Raw genomic sequence first — 23,735 nt, forward strand, 5'->3', positions numbered from 1 at the left:
GGCGGTTTTTGTCTTTCCGCTCATGGACACAGAAAGACTTACAGAGGAGGTGGGAGAATACAACTTTTTGTCTGATACACGCGATCCTGATTTGGAGGTAGAATACTTTTGCCCTCGATATGCTCTTGATAGAAAGCTGAATTATCAGAAATAGTATTGTCACTGTGACGTCCATAACTTCAAATATCAACTACTGTAAACACCGTAGTATGGATCAACGATCGCCAGGAGAACTAGCTAAAAGAACTATTTGTAACAGAAGAACTGGGATCCACTAACCTTCGGGCATTTTAACCTGATAGGCTTTCCGTCTATGCTTCCAAGGCAGTCTGGAGACCCCCAAAGTTCTAGAAATCCTCCTTCAGATTTCTTCCACATCTCTGTTGTAGGAGTATGTAAATACTTGGGCTGTAGAACAGTCCATATTGCCTGGCACACTTATGTCACAATATCTGAGACTGTTGAACGTCCTAACCGAAAAGAGAAAGCTATGGTCTGGTGACTGTCGCCTGTAGTCAAGTATCTGGAAAAGATTAAAATCTGTTATGCCGATAGAACGAATTTGTTAACGACCAAAGATATGTTTGTTTAAATTCAATGACAATGGTATGAATAAAATAAAACAAAACGATCTATTAAGTAGAAAGTTCTCTCTAGCGGGACATACGGAACTAGGTGTTACTATCGTTTGCTGTATTCGTAAACACTGCAAATAAGTTTATCACTCCACTCGTAACTACGTTGTGGGATAGCACTTTCTTCCGCCGAACCTTTCATATGATACCGCAAAACTGAAATGGAATAATTTATGTGGCTTCTGTTTGAAGCACAGAGAGGCCACAAACGGTAAAACTTACCTCAAACAAATGGTTAGCCGGTGCCTCGTATCAATTGGCTTTCTCCAGTGCGTTGTGCACTTCTCGGTGCTACCTTTTTATCAGTCGATGCATTTCCTCTAAACATTCTCGCGACATACGAAAATATTTGAAGAACCTATCTTCGTCAGACTCTTAGATCAATACACAGACGATGGTATTCTCCTAAGCTTTCTCTCTTGCTATTAATGTCGTGCACCCAACATCTCCTCTTGTTAGTGCCATTTCGTATCGCTAGTGCGAGCTACTCATATCTGCAATTAAAAAATAAATAAATAAACTCGCACAAAGATAACGCGTCCCATGTGAGGTTTCCAAATCGTCTAACGCCAAGACAATCGCGCTACGCATGCAAGCTTAATAATGGGGTTCGGCCCCTTCCACAGTGTAACACAGCTGACGCATCAAGAGTAGCTGCGGCCTGTGTGTCGTCCCTGGCCGCTGACGGGCCCGGCCCACCGCTGCGCCGTCCGTCGCAGCGGCAGGCCGGATTCTGTCTGGCCAGGCCTTTAGCGGTCAGTGTGTAGACAAATGCTTCAGTTTCTGAGATAATTAATGCCTGTGTGTGTAACTTGTGATTCTAACTTAAGTTGTAGAATTAAGGAACATGTTTTATGCTCAAGAATTATGAAGTTATTGGAAAATGAACATCTCCTCTACAAAAATCAACATGGATTCCGCAGGGATCCTGAGAAACTCAGCTCGCTCTGTTCCTCCATAAGATCCACAGCACAGTGGACAACGGCGCTCAGGTTGATGCCGTGTTCCTTGATTTCAGTAAGGCATTTGACACGACCTGCATTGCCGTTTAATGAAAAACAAACGAGCTTACGGAGTATCGAAGCAGACCTGCGATTGGATTCAAGACTTTCTTGCAGATAGAACTCCACACTTCGCTCTTAACGGAACTAAATCGATAGATGTAAAGGTAATATCCGAAGTACCACAGGGACGTCGAACAGATCTGCAGAACAATAGACCTATACCTCTAACGTCGATCAGTTGTAGAATTTTGGAACACGTATTATGTTCGAGTATAATGACTTTTCTTGAGACTAGAAATCTGCTCTGTAGGAATCAGCATGGGTTTCAAAAAAGACGATCGTGTGAAACCCACGTCGCGCTATACGTCCACGAGTCTCAGAGGGCCATAGACACGGGTTCCCAGGTAGATGCTGTGATTCTTGAATTCAGCAAGGCGTTTGATACAGTTCCCGACAGTAGTTTACTGAACAAAGTAAGAGCATATGGACTATCAGACCAGTCGTGTGATTGTATTGAAGAGTTCCTAGATAGCAGAACGCAGCATGTCATTCTCAATGGCGAGAAGTCTTCCGAAGTAAGAATGATTTCAGGTGTGCCGCAGGGGAGTGTCGTAGGACCGTTGCTATTCACAATATACATGAATGACCTTGTGGGTAACATCGGAAGTTCACTGAGGCTTTCTGCGGATGATGCTGCAGTATATCGAGAGGTTGTAGCAATGGAAAATTGTGCTGAAATGCAGGAGGATCTGCAACGAATTGACGCATGTGCATGGAATGGCAATTGAATCTCAATGTAGACAAGCGTTATGTGCTGCGAATACATAGAAAGAAAAATCCTTTATCATTTAGCTACAATACATCAGATCAGCAACTGGAAGCAGTTAATTCCATAAATTATCTGGGACTAGGCATTAGGTGTGATTTAAAATGGAATGACCATATAAAATTAATCGTTCGGTAAAGCAGATGTCAGACTGAGATTCATTGGAAGAATCCTAAGGAAATTTAATCCGAAAACAAAGTAAGTATGTTACAGTAGACTTGTTCGCCCACTGCTTGAATATTGCTCACCAGTATGGGATCCGTACCAGGAGGGGTTGATAGAGGAGATAGAGAATATCCAACGGAGAGCAGCGCGCTTCGTTACATGATTATTTAGTAGTCGCGAAAGCGTTACGACGATGATAGATAAACTCCAGTGGAAGACTCTGCAGGAGAGTCGCTCAGCAGCTCGGTACGGGCTTTTGTTGAAGTTTCGAGAACATACCGTCTCCGAGGAGAGGTATACCGACAATCCTTCTTTCCTCGAACAATACGAGACTGGAATAGAAGGGTGAACCGATAGAGGTACTCAAAGTACCCTCCGCCACACACCGTCAGGTGGCTTGCGGAGTATGGATGTAGATGCAGATGTAGATGTAGACCGTTGCTGTTTACAGTATATGTAAATGATCTAGTAGAAAGCGTTGGATGCTCTTTAAGGCTATTCGCAGGTAATGCAGTTGTTTATACCAAAGTAGAAACTCCGGACGATAGTAAGAATTTGCAGAGCGACCTGCAGAATGGTTCATATGGCTCTGAGCACTATGGTATTTAACATCTGAGGTCATCAGTCCCCCCGAACTTATAACTACTTAAACCTAACCAACCTAAGGACATCACACACATCCAAGTCCGAGGCAGCATTCGAACCTGCGACCGTAGCAGTCGCGCGGTTCCAGACTGAAGCGCCTAGAACCGCTCGGCCACCGCTGCCGGCAGCGACCTGCAAAGAATTGATGAATGGTGCAGACTCTGGTAGTTGACCTGAACGTAAATAGCGTCTGCTGTAAAATATCTAGGCGTAACTATCCAGAACGACCTTAAGTGGAATGACCGTATAAAACAGGTAGTGTGAAAAGCAGACACCAGATTCAGATTTATCGGAAGAATCTTAAGGAAATGTAGCTCATCCACGAAATAAGTGGCTTATAAGGCGCTTGTTCGCCCGGTTTTTGAGTATTGTTCATCTATGTGGGATCCCTATCAGATAGGACTGATAGAGGAGATAGAGAAGATCCAACGAAGAGCGCGCGTTTCGTCACGGGATCGTTTAGCTGGCGAGAGAGCGTTACCGGAGATGCTAAACAAGCTCAACTGGCGGACGTTACAAGAGAGGTGTTGTGCATCACGGAAGATTTACTATTGAAATTTCGGAACCGCGCTTTTCAGGAGCAGTCAGACAGCATATTACTTCCCCCAACATACACCTCACGTATTGACCACGAGGAGAAAATTCGAGAAGTTAGAGCCAATACAGAGGCTTAGCGACAATTATTCTTCCCTCACACTATTCGCGACTGGAACATGCTTGGAGGGATCAAATAGTGGTGCCGAAAGTACCCTCCGCCACACACCATTAGGTGGCATGCGGCGTATGATGTAGATGTAGTGACGGGTTTCAATTAATTCAGTGATCAGGATTCCAGGCATCAGCCGCTGGGGGTAGCCGTACGATCTAGGGGGCCTTGCTACGGTTCGCGCGGCTTTCCCCGTCGGAGGTTGAAGTCCTCCACCGGGCATGGGTGTGTATGTTGTCCTTAGCGTAAGTTAGTTTAAGTTAGGTTAAGTAGTGTGTAAGTGACCTCAAGAGTTTGGCTCATAGAAACTTACCACCACCAAATCCCAGATATCAACAAATCATTCATGTTAAGAAGGAGGGCAGATAGGACAAGTTGATGAGTGTAGTAAGATGATTGTTTACGAGCATACTGTTGTGTACGACTTCGTACACAACGGTAGGGAGTGGCGGGCTGATGCGTGGTGCGGCAGCTGTCGACGTAGGGTGGCTGGACAGGAGTAGTAACGATTAGCGTACAAGTCAAAACAGAAAACTGAAGCTTTACGAGGAAAGATCGGAAAGGAACGTACAGTAATTTTATTACCAAAAAGTTTAATAGGTAACAAAACAAAAAAGGCACAATTGAACTTACATCTTTTATCTACTTTTCCACATACTCAGCAATGTTCTAAACACATTACCAGTTTCTATATGCTCTGTTCGTAGACGTCTGTTTGGTTGGAGTATAGACATCTGCAAATTGCTCATTTCACTTCCGCATCTGTCGCGAAGTCTGAGCCGGACAGGAAGTACTTCAAGGGACTAAACAGATGAATTCCTAAGGTGCAACGTCCGAACTGTATGGTGGATGCTGGAGCACCCTCCACCCACATATGGTGATTTTTCTGGTTTTGTGGTTGTCTGTCAAGCTCTTAGGCACCCGACGAGCACTAGCTGTACGAAATTTCAACGTGTCACGAACTACATCACACTCCACACCACAGGAAATGTTGAACTGCTGCGATAAGATTTGCAGTCTGAACCACGCCGGTCGTTCAAAATTGTTGCCTCAATTGCACCGACATTCTGCGCGGTTGCAACTGTTACAGGCCACCTGGAGCGTGGCGAATCACTAAAGTTCACAGGGCCATCTTCTGAGAGAGATTTCTACGCCCCATACAGTCGTCCACATACACGACACGCATGTCCCTGTGAACTTCACTCGGTTTATGCTCTTGCCCTACAAATATCGAACTACGCTTCGCTGCTCTTTACAAATTGGCGACAGTAATATGCGCGCCATTTTTGTTTCGTAGTTCATGCTTCTCTCGTTAGAGCTGCACATCCAAACAAAATATCCTCTGTAGTGCAAATTTCAAAATATGTCCTCGTTAAATTTCAATATTACAGCTGAAATACCAATGGAGAAAAAAATTATTGTGCGTTACTTTCCAATTCTCCCTCGAACTGAAAAAGTTCACATACACGACACGCATGTCCCTGTGAACTTCACTCGGTTTATGCCCTTGCCCTACAAATATCGAACTACGCTTCGCTGCTCTTTACAGATTGGCGACAGTAACATGCGCGCCATTTTTGTTTCGTAGTTCATGCTTCTCTCGTTAGATCTGCACATCCAAACAAAATATCCTCTGTAGTGCAAATTTCAAAATATGTGCTCGTTAAATTTCAATATTACAGCTGAAATACCAATGGAGAAAAAAAATTATTGTGCGTTACTTTCCAATTCTCCCTCGAACTGAAAAAAAAGTTAAAATGTGTGTGAAATCGTATGGGACTTAACTGCTAAGGTCATCAGTCCCTAAGCGTACACATTACTTAACCTAAATTATCCTAAGGACAAACAAACACACCCACGCCCGAGGGAGGACTCGAACCTCCGCCGGGCCCAGCAGCACAGTCCGTGACTGCAGCGCCTAAGACCGCTCGGCTAATCCTGCGCGGCCTCCCTCGAACTAACTTGTATTTCTACAAGCATGTGAACACTCGTTAAAAATAATGCAGGAAGAAATAAAAAAAAATGGTTCAAATGGCTCTGAGCACTATGGGACTTAACATCTATGGTCATCAGTCCCCTAGAACTTAGAACTACTTAAACCTAACTAACCTAAGGACAGCACACAACACGCAGCCATCACGAGGCAGAGAAAATCCCTGACCCCGCCGGGAATCGAACCCGGGAACCCGGGCGTGGGAAGCGAGTATGCTACCGCACGACCACGAGAAGCGGGCGGAAGAAATAAAAGTCCAGCTCTCAACGTCAACAAAGAAGAGGCTCTCTGAATTAACCAATAACGATGGAGTCAGAGCAAAGACTAGGCGGCGTCTGCATAGTGTGTCAGTACGAAGAGACTCCAAGTGTGAGTGGGCAGTCCGGCTGCTGTCGGCCATCCCATGTCACAGCAGCACGGGGAGTTCGTGGTAGGGAGCTACTGGAGCCCCGCTCAACGTGCGTTCTCTATTGGATCCGTCAGATCCTGCACTGTCACTGTCGCCGTCTGACGGGAACTTGCAATATCGTTGCCTCCTTGGATGCCCACGGAGTAGTATCGATACATGATAACACATCCCTCCCCTCTAATCACCGACCGAGGTGGCGCAGTGGTTAGCACACTGGACTCGCATTCGGGAGGACGACGGTTCAATCCCGTCTCCAGCCATCCTGATTTAGGTTTTCCGTGATTTCCCTAAATCGTTTCAGGCAAATGCCGGGATGGTTCCTTTGAAAGGGCACGGCCGATGTCCTTCCCCATCCTTCCCTAACCCGAGCTTGCGCTCCGTCTCTAATGACCTCGTTGTCGACGGGAAGTCAAACAACACTAACCTAACCTAACCCTCTAATCCTCCACACTGTCGTCGTGTAGTGGAGATGAGCAAACGACTACAGGGGTGAGGACTGGATGCAAGTGGCAATCAGGAGACCGGAGGCAAACTGGGGTCGGTACTGAGTTCCCGGCTGCTCCCGGGCAAACGACCTGATCCCACCTGGGAACACCAGCAGAAAAATTGGGCAGAGGGCGCGCATCAACATCCAGAGGCAGAGCAGCAAACGAAAACGGAGACAACTGCGGGGTGGTCGAATGCGGCACGTGGGACAGCCGCAGGGAAGAGTGGTCCATCCCCAGGCGACGATGGCTGTCAAGACGGCGACGATCATGACAGGGCGTCGAATTCCATCGGCGCAGGGCCTGTGGGAGCTGAAGGCAGTGAGGGCCGTGGTGTCCAGGTAGGCATGGAACCTGAATGCACAAAACCAACAGGATCATTCAGTTCACATAGACGAATTTGATTCTTGTGATGTCTCAGCAATCCTCTCTTTGCCAGCAGAAGAAACATAGAATTTCCAAGAATACGTAGAGTGGTGCCTTGCTCCCAGCGCCCTTGTCCGTCACACAATCTGTGAAGGACCGATTCGTTAGGGTGATACATTGCCTGTCGGGGCGGACTGGGCGCTGCCCGCAAAGGTAGGTGCAGCAACTGAAGCAAGGCGCTCTGGCGCCGTAAAAGTAACAGCTCCCTGGTGATGGTCCTTTGCATTGCTGGAAGCAGTAGGAAGACAAGAAGAGCAACAGAGCTTGATCCCATACTTGAGACGCTCGAAGTTTGTCCCTCAGTTCCTTAAACGTTCGTACAAAGCTTTCAAAAAAATTGTTCAAATGGCTCTGAGCACTATGGGACTTAACATCTGAGGTCATCAGCCCCTAGAACTTAGAACTACTTAAACCTAACTAACCTAAGGACATCACACACATCCATGTCCGAAGCAGGATTCGAACCTGCGACCATAGAGGTCGTGCGGTTCCAGACTGTAGCGCCTAGAACCGCTCGACCACCCCGGCCGGCCCACAAAGCTTTCAGCTTAGCTGTTGGCTTGTAGGTTGAACGGTGCACTGGTGACGTGGCTGATGCCAGAGACAGTGCAAAACTGTTCGAACTCGGCGGCAACAAATGGAGGTCTCTAGTCAGTCACTATCACTTCAGGCAATTCCTCGAGGCAGAAGATCGACGACAAGACCGAGATTGTGGAAGGAGCTCTAATGGACTGCATGGGAACAGCGAATGGAAATTTGCTGAAAGCGTCCACGACGATGAGCCAACGTATATTCCAGTAAGGACCCACGAAATCCAAGTGCAGACATTGTCAAGGTGTTTAAATATTTGGACAATTGAAGAAGTACTGAGGTGGGGCTGACAGATATTCAGCACAGGCTAGGTACTGAGAAGTTAAATGTTCATTTTGTGCATCCAGGCCATTACAAGTGCAAAGACTGCACACCAGCTGCTTGGTGCGAACGACGCACCAGTGGAGTTGGTGCAGCAAACGAAACTCGTTAGGCTGGAGGGACTGGGAAACGACAACACGTGACTGGTCATTACCGGTGCGATGTAAAATGACACCTTGGTGAACTGCAAGGTCGTGCCAATTGACAAAATGTTGGCAAACCACAGCTATGAATCTGTCTGACTGAACACGTCCAACCAGTGCGAATGTAATGCTGTAGAATCTGCAAATCATGACTGAACACACCCAACCAGTGCGAATGTAATGCAATAGAATCTGCATATCAGGATCCGCTGCTATGGCCTGGGCAATCTGTCGGTGATTAAACGGAAAGCTATGCAAAGAATCTGTGCCTCGTGCATCAGTGTAGCAACAAGAAGCAGAGGACTCTTCAAATGTTGAATCAGGGCCACCACGGAGGCGAGAGAGAGCATGCGTTGTCATGCTTATAAGTGGTCCGACACGCAACCCCACGTTAACAATTTGGAAAAGAAGAGCCAAGCGTTGCGGCTTCAGCGCTGTGCGTATATGGTCAGTGACGATGTAAAATTTTCCGCCAAAGGATACTGATGAAATTTAGTGACGCCATAGACAGTGGCGAGAGCGTCATTTTCAATTTGCGAATAATTAGATTGAGCTTTATTCAACAACTTCGAAGCAAAGGCAATCAGCCTGTGAACAGCACCAAATTTATGACAAAAACCTGAATCTATGCCGTAAGAGGAAACATTCATAGCCAAGACCGCAGGTTTGGCTGGATCAAAATAAACAAGGCGTCGACCACTAAGCAGAGCATCCTTCACTTCTGGCAAGCAGACTCACACTCTTGCGATGAAACAAAAGAAACATTCTTCCTGCGCAAGTGATGCAAGGGAGCCGCGATTTGAGCGGCGTTATGAATAAACCAGATGAAATACCTGGGCTTCCCTAACACGGTGTAGATCCTGCACAATGCTTGAGGGTGGATGGTCACAGATGGGAAACAAATGTGACTGCAATGGGTGAACCCTCTGACTATTAATGCTATGTCCCAAGCACTCAAATTCAGACTGAAAAACACACATCTGTCTGTTACATTTGTTGAGACCACTTGAAACGGAATGCGAAGATTGGTAATGTATTCTCCATGTGTGCGACCTGAGAGGACTATGTCATCTAAATAATTCTAGCAAGAAGGAACTCTTTCAGTCAGCTGCTCCAGAAAGAGCAGAAACATGGAGAGTTTGGAAGCACTGCCAAACGGCAGTCTCAAAAATTTGAAGAGATGCCGATGAGTGTTAGTGACAAAAACTCGTTGGAGTGTTCATCCAGAGGAATGTGCAAGTAAGCCTCGCGTAAATCAATTTTGGAATAGCAACGACCTTCACCCAATTCATCTACCAGTTCTCCTAGGCGCGGCATGGGATAACTGTCAATGACTGTTTGAGGTCTCACCGTTTTCTTAATATCGGCGCACAGCCGGAGTCTACCGGATGGCTGGCTTTGGCTCTGAGCACTATGGGACTTAACAGCTATGGTCATCAGTCCCCTACAACTACTTAAACCTAACTAACTTAAGGACATCACACAACACCCAGTCATCACGAGGCAGAGAAAATCCCGTCTACCGGATGGCTTCTTTAGAATAACAAGAGCGGACGCCCACTGACGGGGATTAATGGACGCTAACACCCAACTGTCTTGCAAAGCAGTAAGTTCTTGAGCCACCTGTTCTCGGAGAGAATAGCGGACAGGTCGAGTTCTAACAAAACGTGGCTGTGCATTGTCCTCCATTGTGTCATGGGCAACAAAATTATTGGCTTTGGCCAAACCCCCAAAAAACAAATCCTGAAATTCTGTACATAACTTAGCAACACTGTCCCGAAGATCAAAGGAATAAACAGAAAGTACATTGTCAAGAATGCTTAATCTCAACAAATTAAAAACATCTAGAACAAAAATGCTAGCACTGTCTCGGGAGAAAAGCTCTGTGAATGTCACTGTCTTCGTCAAATTTCGAAAATTGGCAGGAAGGCTACAAGTGTCTAAGACAGGAATGTCTTGGCCGTTATACGCCTTAGGCGTATGGCGCGATGCGAACAGCTTAGATGAAGCTCGAGTGTCAAGTTGCAAACGGACTGATTGTCCAGCAACAGTTAGAGGCGCAAAAAGTTTGTTGCCTTCACGTAGCACTCCACATGAGTTGGGGGCCTATCCTGAACGGATGTTACACTGCTGTTTGGCACTAACAACACCGTCGGGCTTCGAAAACACATTGAACACGATTTGTGACTTGGACTTGCGTGAGGAAGTAGCAGGAAGAGGTACCTCATTTTTCTGTAAGCACACAGACTGTACATGTCCCCGTTTGCTACAAAGAGGCCTAATCGGCGATCATGGGCCGTATTACAGCGAGTGCACGACTTCATACGTTGTGCGGGGCGCGACATGTGTTTACGTGAGGCTGTGGCCGACCGGGCCGACCGAGCGGATACATACAAACAGGCGCTACCTCAAAACTGTCTGCTGCGCTTTCGCAGGAATCCTGATAGTCTAGAATCTGCAGAACTTGTTGCAAGGAAGGATCTGGCATTAAGAATCTGTTTGAAAGATCATCATTCAGCTACATGGTGCGTGATGGCATCATGAATCATTGCATCACTGTAGCATTTGCCATAGCCACATTTGAATCTACATCGTGTAGTAAGGCCTTGCAATTCACCCACTGGTGCTATGTCTGTCCTTGTTGTTTACGTAAATCAACCCCATCCTGCACTTTGCAAGCGCCTGCAATAGTTTGTCGCAAAGCCTATGAATAGTCACTCCCGGTTCGCCAGGAAATAAGTATATTTGTCAGTATCTAGCATGTAATGTGCTGCGACGTGCGTACTGAATTATGCGACATACTCTTTCGAGTCTCCCCTCGTCTCATCAAACTCATTAAATGGCGGCACATACGCAGGCGGTATAGGCGGTTGCGCTGCCCTTGGTTTCGGCGTCTTGTGTGACGTCAACTGCGTCGTCATGAAGCGACTCATCACGACCAGCAGTAGCGCCATTTGTTGACTCTGAAACTGAATAAACTTAGATCAACTGCAGACGACGTAGCAGGCGATTGCGACTTAGTAACCAAGATCGGGCACCATCTAAACGACCTGCGGACGGGATGTATCGTCGCCGGTATCACGGAGTGACAGGAATACTGAATGCTGTGTTTGAAGTCATATGCGATTGTGGATTCAGTCATATAAAGACGATTCTTTAGATATTCCTACAAAAAGAAATGTACTGGAAATAAATCAGGCGACCACGCGGGCCATTCCTGAGGACCACTGCGCCCCGACCAATTCCCAGGGAATCTGTTGTTCGGTTCTTGGACATCACGCACAGAATGGACTGAGTGACCATAGTGCTGGATCCACATACGGCCGCCAATGTTTGGACAGAAATTTCCAAGGAGAGCACGTAAATTGTCAACGATAAAATCTCGATACACCTCACCTGTCAGTGTATCTCCGAATAAGTGTGAACCGATCGTTGATGATCGATAGGACGTAACCGCCTAGGATTTCTGTGGCTCGTTAATGCATATTATGACGGATGACTGCACCGTAATTTGTAAACGAGGATTCCCCAGAGAACGGAACAATTTATAATGCGTCCGGAGTGAAATAAATGCACGTCCATTCCTAGTTCCTGTGGTTCTTTTTTTTTTTTTTTTTAATCTCAGTTTGTTCGCTCTTGTTCGTTGAATTTGCCCCGGGCGTACGTCATAAGACATCTGTTGAAGTTCGTTGCTGATCGATTAAGTCAGTTTTTTTTTTATTACAGAGGGCAAGTAACCCTCCGACAGAACACGCTGAGCTATCGTGCCGGCGTGTCAGTGACGGATCGTAATGGTGAAACCCGTGACCCTGTACTATACGCTACACAGATGTAAGACTCATAGAAGTGAATTCAGCACCATCTCATAAGTTGACACGAAGATCGTGGTGTAATGCAGGCAAAACATGGTTCAAATGGCTCTGAGCACTATGGGACTTAACTTCTGAGGTCATCAGTCCCCTAGAACTTAGAACTACTTAAACCTAACTAACCTAAGGACATCACACACATCCATGCCCGAGGCAGGATTCGAACCTGCGACCGTAGCGGTCACGTGGTTCCAAAGTGAAGCGCCTAGAACCGCTCGGCCACAGCGGCCGGCAGCTACTTGACAGAAAAAGTTAAAGTTCTGTTTAAGAAATTATATCTTTTCGCTGTAACTCTCTGAAAAATAGCTCAGCAAAATATGTTTATAACCTTGCAGAAAGTGTAACGTTTCGTATGTGAACTTATCTGAATAAATATTCCTGTCCCTCATTATTTTGAAAGTTTCGAGGAATACACTATCTGAAACATCCTGTAGATGTGCCACCTCACAGTGAAGTAACGAAATTGGTGCCATATGGCAACACTATTGGGTAGTAGATCTACAGCTAATACAGCTGATGTCAAGGAATTTTACACGCAGCGAATAAATTTCGAAATATTTGGTACAGCTGCGGGTCGTCAATATGTCTGTTCTTTCGGACATGCGTGTAAATAAGACGTGTTGTGAAGAGCTGCCCGCTCTACGCTTTTAAAGGAGCTCTGAAGAACTTAACTTGCAGTGTCACCGGGTACTGCGACCTGGTTGTCAAATTTTAAACATTAACCTGTAAATTCGTTGTGTATGTACCTTTTACAGGGTGTGCGGAAATATCCTCTCTAATTTAATTCGAATAAAAAACAAATAATAACAAAGAAATAAAAATTAAGAAACTGTTGGACGTGAGGTCCGGCAGTTATGCAAAACACCGTTTTTCTCAGTATCCAAACATGTTTCGGCATCACTCTGCCATCATCAGTGGGTTTTCGTTTTTATTTATTCTTTACATTTGGTGTGCATGAATTTTCTGGATCACTTGTGTGTTAATCACTACATGTAGCTTGTCATGTTTTCGTGTGGCAAGCACTTCCATTCTCCGCATCATGCTGAAGTGTTGTGATGCACACGTATTTTCGACAAATACCGTACTGTGTTCTGGTGAAGTGAAAAGTGAAAACTGTTTTACTACGTAATTTGTGGAAAATACTTGTTATAGTTACGTGTGCACCACAACACCTCACCATGATGCGGAGAATGGAAGTGCTTGCCACACGAAAACATGACAAGCTACCTGTAGTAATTAACACACAAGTGATCCAGAAAATTCATGCACACCAAATCTAAAGAATAAGTAAAAACGAAAACCCACTGTTGATGGCAAGGTGGCGCCGAAACATGTTTGGGTACTGAGAAAAACGGTGTTTTGCATAATTGGTGGACCTCACATCCAACAATTTTAACTTCAAACACGTCCAATACAAGGAACTGGAAATCAAAATGATGGATAAAGAAACTGTGTTAACGTGGATCGTATCCATACAGTGAAAATTCTTCATTTTTTAAACAACGTGTCAGTCACGTGGTTTCCTCCACTATCGATGCATAGCTGAATGCATCGGAAATTCTGCGTCACTCTAACGACCACTTCCTCACGAATAAGACCAGTTTCCTCCGGTACTGCATTTTTTATGGGTGGCGAGGTCCTCGACTGATATTTAACATATCAGCCATAGACACGGGTTCACAGGTAGATGCCGTGTTTCTTGACTTAGGCAAGGCGTTCGATACAGTTCCCCACAGTCGTTTAATGAACAACGTACGAGCATATGGACTATCAGACCAATTGTGTGATTGGATTGAGGAGTTCCTAGATAACAGGACGCAGCATGTATTCTCAATGGAGAGAAGTCTTCCGAAGTAAGAGTGATTTCAGGTGTGCCGCAGGGGAGTGTCATAGGACCGTTGTGCCGGCCGAAGTGGCCGTGCGGTTCTAGGCGCTACAGTCTGGAGCCGAGCGACCGCAAGGGTCGCAGGTTCGAATCCTGCCTCGGGCATGGATGTGTGTGATGTTCTTAGGTTAGTTAGGTTTAATTAGTTCTAAGTTCTAGGCGACTGAGGACCTCAGAAGTTAAGTCGCATAGTGCTCAGAGCCATTTGAACCATTTTGAGGACCGTTGCTATTGACAATATACATAAATGACCTGGTGGAAGTTCACTGAGGCTTTTTGCAGATGATGGTATCGAGAGGTTGTAACAATGGAAAATTGTACTGAAATGCAGGAGGATCTGCAGCGAATTGACGCATGGTGCAGAGAATGACAATTGAATCTCAATGTAGACAAGTGTAATGTGCTGCGAATACACAGAAAGATAGATCCTTTACCATTTAGCTACAAAATAGCGGGTCAGCAACTGGAAGCAGTTAATACCATAAATTATCTGGGAGTACGCATTAGGAGTGATTTAAAATGGAATGATCATATAATGTTGATCGTCGGTAAATCAGATGCCAGACTGAGATTCATTGGAAGAATCCTAAGGAAATGCAATCCGTAAACAAAGGAAGTAGGTTACAGTACGCTTGTTCGCCCACTGCTTGAATACTGCTCAGCAGTGTGGGATCCGTACCAGATAGGGTTGATACAAGACATAGAGAAGATCCAACGGAGAGCAGCGCGCTTCGTTACAGGATCATTTAGTAATCGCGAAAGCGTTACGGAGATGATAGATAAACTCCAGTGGAAGACTCTGCAGGAGAGACGCTCAGTAGCTCGGTATGGGCTTTTGTCAAAGTTTCGAGAACATACCTTCACCGAAGAGTCAAGCAGTATATTGCTCCCTCCTACGTATATCTCGCGAAGAGACCATGAGGATAAAATCAGAGAGATTAGAGCCCACACAGAGGCATACCGACAATCCTTCTTTCCACGAACAATACGAGACTGGAATAGAAGGGAGAACCGATAGAGGTACTGAAGGTACCCTCCCCCACACACCGTCAGGTGGTTTGCGGAGTATGGATGTAGATGCAGAAAATGTCCTCACTGAAGAAAATCGCAGTTAGTGAGGTCCGGTGATCGTGGTGGCCAGGGGATGCTGCCAGACGCAGGAATTAAGAGTCAGGCAAACATCTGCCCCTGCAGTCGGAGAGAAATGCGACCTGTGTGAGCGGTGGCATGTCCTGCCTTACCTGTAGAATTGCAGCGCATTGAGTTTCAGTGCAAAGAAGTGTTGGTAATGTGAATGTATCGTTGAATGTTTACTGTCACAATAGCACCATCCTCTAAAAAAGTAAAGACCATTTATCCTGACTCTTCCGACCGCGAACCATCTCATACACTTGTCATGTAGTGGATTTTCATGAAGTCCACAAGGGTCCTGTCCACTCCAGTGTCGGGATTTTGAAGATTAACGCACCCCGGTAATCGGAAATGTGCTATTCACTGCAAAGCGCCATATCATCTTCAGACACGTTATCAAGGATGTTTGCGCATGACCTCGCACGACTGACGTAAATCACTTTCAAATAATTGTTGAACAACGACCATCTTATACGGATGAAATTGCAAATCCTGTTGCAAAATTCGGCGGACACGCAGATTATGTAACAGAAGACCTCGAGCATGTTCTCGAGCAGACCTGTTTGGAGACTGCCGAAATTAACATTAATGATTTCTGGGGCTCGAACATCCGTAGCATTCCTCATCTTTTTTACCGACTCACAACTTGCTGTAAAGTTTGATAACGATAAGCTAACGATTATCCGACGTGCTAATGTGGACCTGTCTATGGAAAGCATGCTGAGTAGCGACAGCTTTTATCAGAAATGATTCCACAGCCTGCACGCGTTCTTCACCCGTACACAACATAGTTAGAATTCGTTGCAGATTACAGTTGGCACCAGCTGAATATCAACTTCATGTATCCTATGTGCTATTCAATCCCTGTTTTGCTTAAATATGATTACGATTAATCGCACAAACCATCCATGGAATATGAAACTAACTATTGCTTGTACAACCTATCACTATGGCAACACGTGTAAAGAAAACTGCCCACTCCACAGACGTTATTCAAAATAATACGGCTTCTTTATTTTGATACATCTGTTTTTATTTTAATTTTAAGTTACAAGACGTTTTGTCGCACTCATTATATACAGGGTGTTCGATTTAACTCGAGACAACGGAATATGTCGAAAATGACGCACCGTACGAAAAAAAGTGTTCTAGATGGAAAGTTAATATTGGTGAAGGAGACAGCTGAGCAACAACTGCCCACCTTCGTAACACCCCTCCTGCGTGGGTGGGCAGGGTCAGCTTTGCGTTTTCAAAAGGGAACCCCTCTCATTTTTATTGCATATTCGGATTCTACGCCAAGATAATGGGTACGGTTTTCTCAACCCAGTGTTTCCCATTCGTGGTAGATGGCGCTGTAATCAACAAACATCACGTGTGTCTGATCCGCAATTAAGAGCCGACGAATTGGATCCTACATTTGATTCACGATGTAAATGTAATCCCTTGTGCTCTAACGGTTGCTGTCTATGTACAAACGTTACTTCAGAGTTTTAAATGTGGTTCTACAATATACACAAAATGGCTACACACTGACATTTCTGGCAAATAAGCTACTTACACTACTGGCCATTAAAATTGCTACACCAAGAAGAAATGCAGATGATAAACGGGTATTCATTGGACAAATATATTAAACTAGAAATCACATGTCATTACATTTTCAAGCAGTTTGGGTGCATAGATCCTGAGAAATCAGTACCCATAATAACCGTCTCTGGCTGTAATAACGGCATTGATGCGCCTGGGCATTGAGTGAAACAGAGCTTGGATGGCGTGCACCAGTACAGCTGCCCATACAGCTTCAACACGATACCACAGTTCATCCAGAATAGTGACTGGCGTATTGTGATGAGCCAGTTGCTCGGCCACCATTGACCAGACGTTTTCAATTGGTGAGAGATCTGGAGAATGTGCTGGCCCGGGCAGCAGTCGAAAACTTTCTGTATCCAGAAAGTCCCGCACAGGACCTGCAACATGCGGTCGTGCATTATCCTGCTAAAATGTAGGGTTTTGCAGGGATCGAATGACCGAGAAGTGTAACCAATGGCACCCCATACCATCACGCCCGGTGATACGCCAGCACAGCGGTAACGAATACAAGCTTACAATGTGCGTTCACCGCGATGTCGCCAAACACGGATCCGACCATCATGATGCTGTAAACAGAACCTGGATTCATCCGAAAAAATGACGTTTTGCCATTCGTGCACCAAGGTTCGTCGTTGAGTACACCATCGCAGGCGCTCCTGTCTCTGATGCAGCGTCAAGGGTAACCGCAGCCACGGTCTCCGAGCTGATAGTTCATGCTGCTGCAAACGTCGTCGACCTGTTCATGCAGATGGTTGTTGTCTTGTAAGCGTCGCCATCTGTTGACTCAGGGGTCGAGACGTGGCTGCACGATCCGTTAGAGCCATGCGGATAAGATGCCTGTCATCTCGACTGCTAGTGATACGAGACCGTTGGGATCCAGCACGGCGTTCCGAATTACCCTCCTGAACCCATCGATTCCATATTCTGCTAACAGTCATTGGATCTCGACCAACGCGAGCAGCAATGTCGCGATACGATAAACCGCAATCTCGGTGGGCTACAATCCGACCTTTATCAAAGTCGGAAACGTGATGGTACGCATTTCTGCTACTTACACGAGGCATCACAACAACGTTTCACCAGGCAACGCCGGTCAACTGCTGTTTGTGTATGAGTAATCGGTTGGAGACGTTCCGCATATTAGCATGTTGTAGGTGTCGCCACCTGCGCCAACCTTGTGTGAATGCTCTGAAAAGCTAATCATTTGCATATCACAGCATCTTCTTCCTGTCGGTTAAATTTAGCGTCTGTAGCGCGTCATCTTCGTGGTGTAGCAATTTTAATGGCCAGTAGTGTATATGGTACGTAATTTCATGTTGCTAACGGTCTTTATTGTGGTGAGTCTCCGGAGCTTCAAAATGCTTGATTTCGGCAGCCGCACTCGAACTCCGCCATTCGGGTGACTTATATCGGTGTTTGTTTGCACACAACCGCCGTAATACCCGCACTAGCCGCTACGATGCTGCCGGCAGAATACAAACCACAACCGCTGTAAGCGGGTAAAATGTTCACTAAGTGATAGGGACAGGCGCACCTGCCACGGATACTCACCGAACTCAAGCACCAAAATGGTCAGAGACAAGAGGACTACCTGAAATCAAGCAACCCAATGGTGAGAGACAAGGGGACTCGCCGATATCAGTCATCCTGGTGAGAACAAAAAAACTATTACATCCACGTCGTTATGCCAGCATCACACTAAACGTGGTCTCTAATAAGACACTGAAACGGCTAACCGTACTCAGATTTGCAGCACTAAAATAAATTTCGAACATAAATATCAACCGGTGGAACACACTGGTTTACATTTACGTTCTAAATAGAATGTAGAATCGTATGCTTCGGTTCCTAACCACAAAAACAGGCATACCTGATATTTGGCGATTGTAGCGCCATTTACCACAAATTAAAACAATGGTGTGAGTAAATCTTACGTTGTGGGGAATGCTGACCAAAGGGAGCGTTTTATTGGCAGGACACTTACAAAATGTAACAGACTTACCAAGGAGATTGCCTACGCTACGCTTGTCCGTCCTCTTTTAGAATACTGCTGCGCGGTGTGGGATCCTTACCAGATAGGACTGACGGAGTACATCGAAAAAGTTCAAAGAAAGGCAGCACGTTTTGTATTATCGCGAAATATGGGAGATGGTGTCACAGAAATGATACACGATTTGGGCTGGAAATCATGAAAAGAAAGGCGTTTTTCGTTGCGACGAAATCTTCTCACGAAATTCCAATCACCAACTTTCTCCACCGAATGCGAAAATATTTTGTTGACACCGACCTACATAGGGCGGAACGATAAAATAAGGAAAATCAGAGGCCGTACGGAAAGATATAGGTGTTGTTCATTGTTTCCGCGCGCTATACGAGATTGGAATAATAGAGAATAGAAGGTGGTTCGATGAACCCTCTGCCAGGCACTTAAATGTGATTTGCAGAGTATCCATGTAGATGTAGATGTGGATGTATTCTTTCGCCTTGAATTTGAATATGCAGTAGAAATAGCGGGTTCCCATTTGAAAATACAAAGCTGGAGAGGTGGTTAGGAGGTCGCTAGTTGTAGTCTCCTTTATTAATATTGACTTTTCGACAATAACATTTTTTTCCCGCGTCGCTTCGTTTTCGAGGTATTAAAACGAACACCCTTTATCCTGTTACGCCATACGATAATAATAACTATGACTGAGTAGAGTATACCCCTTACTTTCATCTGAGGAATACGTCCCCAACAAGTGCACGCAATTTGCGAAACGCCCGTATAATTTAAAGTTGTGGACTGCGCATTTGTGCCGTCAGTAGTTGTATGTAGGCCTGTAAGTGATCGGCCGCCTTTCCAAGAAGCCCCTAGCACGCCGTAGCGGAGAAGCGAGGCAACTGTCCCCCAATTGAAGCAGCTGATCGCCGCCATTTGCAGGGATCAATCCTAGTACTGGGGTTGTGATTTGAAGTATATGAGACGCGACAAGAGCAAATTGAAGCACAAATTAAATACATGTTTGTTTAAAAAAATACTGAGTATTCGAGTCTATTTTAAAAGTACAGGGCTATTACAAATGATTGAAGCGATTTCATAAATTCACTGTAGATTCATTCATTGCCATATGGTCACGACACACTATAGATACGTAGAAAAACTCATAAAGTTTTGTTCGGCTGAAGCCGCACTTCAGGTTTCTGCCGCCAGAGCGCTCGAGAGCGCAGTGGGACAAAATGGCGACAGGATCCGACAAAGCGTATGTCTCACATCAGTCAGTCATAACAGTGCAACGACACTTCAGGACGAAGTTCAACAAAGATCCACCAACTGCTAACTCCATTCGGCGATGGTATGCGCAGTTTAAAGCTTCTGGATGCCTCTGTAAGGGGAAATCAACGGGTCGGCCTGCAGTGAGCGAAGAAACGGTTGAACGCGTGCGGGCAAGTTTCACGCGTAGCCCGCGGAAGTCGACGAATAAAGCGAGCAGGGAGCTAAACGTACCACAGCCGACGGTTTGGAAAATCTTACGGAAAAGGCTAAAGCAGAAGCCTTACCGTTTACAATTGCTACAAGGCCTGACACCCGATGACAAAGTCAAACGCTTTGAATTTTCGGCGCGGTTGCAACAGCTCATGGAAGAGGATGCGTTCAGTGCGAAACTTGTTTTCAGTGATGAAGCAACATTTTTTCTTAATGGTGAAGTGAACAGACACAATGTGCGAATCTGGGCGGTAGAGAATCCTCACGCATTCGTGCAGCAAATTCGCAATTCACCAAAAGTTAACGTGTTTTGTGCAATCTCACGGTTTAAAGTTTACGGCCCCTTTTTCTTCTGCGAAAAAAAAACCTTACAGGACACGTGTATCTGGACATGCTGGAAAATTGGCTCATGCCACAACTGGAGACCGACAGCGCCGACTTCATCTTTCAACAGGATGGTGCTCCACCGCACTTCCATCATGATGTTCGGCATTTCTTAAACAGGAGATTGGAAAACCGATGGATCGGTCGTGGTGGAGATCATGACCAGCAATTCATGTCATGGCCTCCACGCTCTCCCGACTTAACCCCATGCGATTTCTTTCTGTGGGGTTATGTGAAAGATTCAGTGTTTAAACCTCCTCTACCAAGAAACGTGCCAGAACTGCGAGCTCGCATCAACGATGCTTTCGAACTCATTGATGGCGACATGCTGCGCCGAGTGTGGGAGGAACTTGATTATCGGCTTGATGTCTGCCGAATCACTAAAGGAGCACATATCGAACATTTGTGAATGCCTAAAATTTTTTTTTGAGTTTTTGTATGTGTGTGCAAAGCATTGTGAAAATATCTCAAATAATAAAGTTATTGTAGAGCTGTGAAATCGCTTCAATCATTTGTAATAACCCTGTATATTTAAATGAATGAAGTTTCGTAATTTCCGAAATACGTCTGCATAGAATGTAAGGGTCTCTCCTGACAAGGTGGACAGAGTTTACATCGAGCTATTTGCATTAGATAATTACATGAAACTTTTAAAGTAGCAGACAGTACGATTATTATTTAATTCACATAATTTTCCTGTCAGGTCCTGTTTGCTTTTTGCCGACTACTGTGTACATTTTGCACGGTTACTTTTGTTTAGCACAGTATTGTCTACACTCGAATTTTGGTATGATTAATTGTAATAACCCATATCACTTTAAATACCGTAGGAATTTCATTCTCAAATTAGTTTTTAACACTGATAACACCTCTGAAAGTGGTTGAGTTTGCAACACTTGATCAAATATTTGACCATTTACGAAGTATAATCACACATGTTAAGTATCTACACGCAATTATTCAACCTACCTCTGATTCATACTTAATATATATCTGATAAAAAATCTAAATACCTATTACGTGCCTAGTTCTTCATTCAGTTCAACTTAGTACATTAACCCTGGTAGTATTTTCAGTAATTTATATGCAAATACAATATAAGTACTTGACATGCAACAAAGTACCTTCGTCTGTAATCTAACACTGCAACTTTTTCCTTATGTAACTTGCAATTTTTGTAGCAGAAAGTTTATTAGATACAGTATAAGGTGTAAATATAGACATCAGGTTAGGCTATAGAACAATCTGCTGTCACCTACATTTAGCATTGGCTTTGTAAACACTATACCTTTTGCAAATGAGTTGGAAATCCAAATACTCTCGGTATAGCATCGTCCTTCAGTTGATGTCTATTAACATAATTTTCCATGTAACAATTCTCTTCAAAATGAAGAGAGCACAGCAAATGATTTGCTGTCGGTTGGAAGTTCTCTCTCCGAGTAGCAACAATCCATTTCCGATTTAGAAAATCATTTGTAAGGGGAAATCTAAACAAAAACAAACGCTCATGATCTATTATTTCTCCATGAAAATACTATATACAAGTAATAGAAAGTAACAAACAGCCAGAAATGACTAACCTGTGAAATGTAACATTGTTTCCGTCTTCGTCTCTGCTTCCATTCTTACTGTTACAATTAAAAGCAGCACACGAACGAACCCTGTTTACGCACTGTTCCCCTGCAAATGGCGGCTTCTATCACGTTCAATGTGGAGACGCGACACTAAAGTGCGCGTCATTTATGTTGGCGACCGAGTTTAGGTTCGTTCTGCGCATCTGACGTCACAAAACACAGTCAGCCAATGAACAGAGAACGACGTTGCCAGATCTCGACTGCAGTGCATAGCATGGACGAGTGACTTCAGTTTTAGAAACGCTCAGTCATAAATAAAGCAATAGAACAAAAGCAATGTCTTGATAACAGACTTTCTTTTATAGAAAGTTTGGAAAAAGCATTGTTTATACCAGTTGCTTCATATTTTATTAATTAATTAAACCAAACAAGCAATAAGACTCCTAATTCAGACGATAGCAAGGAAAGGTGTTTGTATCAATCTCACGAACCGCTTTTTCGCAATAAAGAACAGCCGTAATTGTTCATTTCCTATTGTACTTCGACGAGGCGTGAGTAATTCATAGTCATACCAACAGTGTTTGTCAGTATTTTGCGTGAACTTTTACACTCCTCATGGCGTTCTGTAATGAGACGAGCTGCGTTAGCGTAACAGTTAAGGTGTTCAGCTTCTATGCGAAATGTTATGAGTTCAAACCTTGTGCGCTGCTTAATATTTTCATTATTTAAAAACAATATCGAAGTGCCTTACTTCACGAATTATATTCGTTTGAATGCAATTTTTTTGAAATTTCTAGTGCTTTGTCTCTTCATTAACCCTTTCGCTGCTGCACACACGTGCTCCCCGCATTCCGCGCTGTGCGCGATTTTGTCATCACTGCACTGCTCGCCTGTGCAGACACATGGTGTTCCCACTGCTTTGACACACTTTTCATTCGATTTCACAAAAACTATTTGGCCCAAAAATTTGATTTTTACACGTCTTCTTGACTGATACCTTCCCCCCATAAATGACTTAATTTTGTTTCGATGTTGAACGCAGTTATTATGCAGCATTACATGAAGTAATTTTATATAAAATTTAGGTATCTTGTCCACATTTCATTCTCAACATTGTGGCAACTAAAATCGACCATACGGAAAGTATACTCTATGGACTTTTACCTCTGCAAACTCTTCAAAATTTCGTGCAATGGTTTACTATATTTAGTGCTGCATAATAACTGCATTGAACATCGAAACAAAATTAAGTCATTTATGGGGGGAAGGTATCAGTCGAGAAGACGTGTAAAAATCTAATTTTTGGGCCAAATAGTTTTTGTGGAATCGAATGATAAGAGTGTCAAAGCAGTCGGAACACGATGTGTCTGCACAGGCGAGCAGTGCCGTGACAAAATCGCGCACAGCGCGGAATGCAGGGAGCACGTCTTTGTAGCAGCGAAAGGGTTAATGCGGCCGTGGTGGCTTTACTTCATGAACTGCGCGCTCCC

At 44.7% G+C, this 23,735-nt stretch overlaps 1 protein-coding gene across 1 annotated transcript in view; it reads left to right on the forward strand.

Moving 5' to 3' along the window:
- The window catches only part of LOC126187682 (uncharacterized), a 71,801-nt gene that overhangs the window by 431 nt on the left and 47,635 nt on the right, over nucleotides 1-23,735 (forward strand). The gene's annotated exons all lie outside the window — the stretch shown is intronic.

The sequence above is a fragment of the Schistocerca cancellata genome, chromosome 5, assembly GCF_023864275.1.
Source record: "Schistocerca cancellata isolate TAMUIC-IGC-003103 chromosome 5, iqSchCanc2.1, whole genome shotgun sequence".
In the NCBI taxonomy this organism is placed as follows: domain Eukaryota; kingdom Metazoa; phylum Arthropoda; class Insecta; order Orthoptera; family Acrididae; genus Schistocerca; species Schistocerca cancellata.